This window comes from Limulus polyphemus, unplaced genomic scaffold, assembly GCF_000517525.1.
Source record: "Limulus polyphemus unplaced genomic scaffold, Limulus_polyphemus-2.1.2 Scaffold1409, whole genome shotgun sequence".
Taxonomy (NCBI): Eukaryota; Metazoa; Arthropoda; class Merostomata; order Xiphosura; family Limulidae; genus Limulus; species Limulus polyphemus.
In genome coordinates this window covers 172,682-173,850 of record NW_013667019.1, presented here as the reverse complement: position 1 = coordinate 173,850, position 1,169 = coordinate 172,682, and the positions used below count along the sequence as shown (strand labels likewise).

General features: G+C 35.0%; 1 protein-coding gene across 1 annotated transcript in view; it reads left to right on the top strand.

Annotated features, from left to right (window-relative positions):
* LOC106463444 (bone morphogenetic protein 5-like) overlaps positions 1 to 1,169 on the top strand; it is a 26,179-nt gene that overhangs the window by 924 nt on the left and 24,086 nt on the right. The window lies entirely within an intron of this gene.

Below are 1,169 nucleotides of genomic sequence, written 5' to 3'. Positions count from 1 at the left end.
TACTAAGTTGTCTTATTAGTAGCAGACGCTTCTATAATACGGTTCAAATATTACTAAGTTGTCTTATTAGTAGCAGACGCTTCTATAATACGGTTCAAATATCACTAAGGTGATATTTGAACCGTATTATAGAAGCGCCTGCTACTAATAAGACAACCAAGTTGTCTTATTAGTAGCAGGCGCTTCTACAAAAAAAACGGTTCAAATATCACTATATTTTCGTCTGAGAATTATTACGGTCATTGTCCTCCTTGATGTGTTTTACAGATTTTAATGTTAAACATAGCATTGGTACTATATTTAAATGTATCTTGTCGTGTTTTCATTATTGATAGATATTATTCCGTCCCCCTGGTGGGACAGCAGTAATTCAAAGGACTTACAACGCTAACATTCAGAGCTCAATTTCCCGCGGTGGACACAACAGAGAGCCCACAGTGGCTTTATTCTCAAATACTTAATAAGCTAAATTGAATTGTGTTCAAAATGGACTACAAACTTCAGAGAAATGTTTAATTCTTATTTTTTTATTTCCCCCTGACGTTTTGACTTACGCATTTTTCGAGGCTCTTTAAACGTCACAGGTTACAAGAAATAAGTCGAAACGTCAGGTAAAAAAAAAAATCATTTCTCTGAAATTGTTTGTTGTCTTTCTTGAATATGGTTTCCGTCCTTCAGTCAACTGTGCCTGTGAACTCATAACGCTGAAATCAGATTTTGATACCCGCCGTGGACAGAGCCCAGAGAGCCCGTTGTGTAGCTTTGTATTTAACAAGAAACAAACAAAAATAACATTCTTGCAATATGATTTGTACTTAACAGGACACAAACAAAAATAACATTTTTGCAATATGGTTTGTACTGAACAGGACACAAACAAAAATAACATTCTTGCAATATGGTTTGTACTTAACAGCAAACAAACAAAAATAACATTCTTGCAATATGGTTTGTACTTAACAGGACACATACAAAAATAACATTCGATGACGAGGAACCCACTTTGAGACTAATAATGGCTGGAGACGGCTTGAATGGGTAATGAAGAAAAACTTTAATATAAGTCAACATAACAGCAAATGTACAACGTTTCGACAAGGTTTTGTCGTACCTGATGATGACAAAGCCTTGTCGAAACGTTGTACATTTGCTGTTATGTTGACTTATAT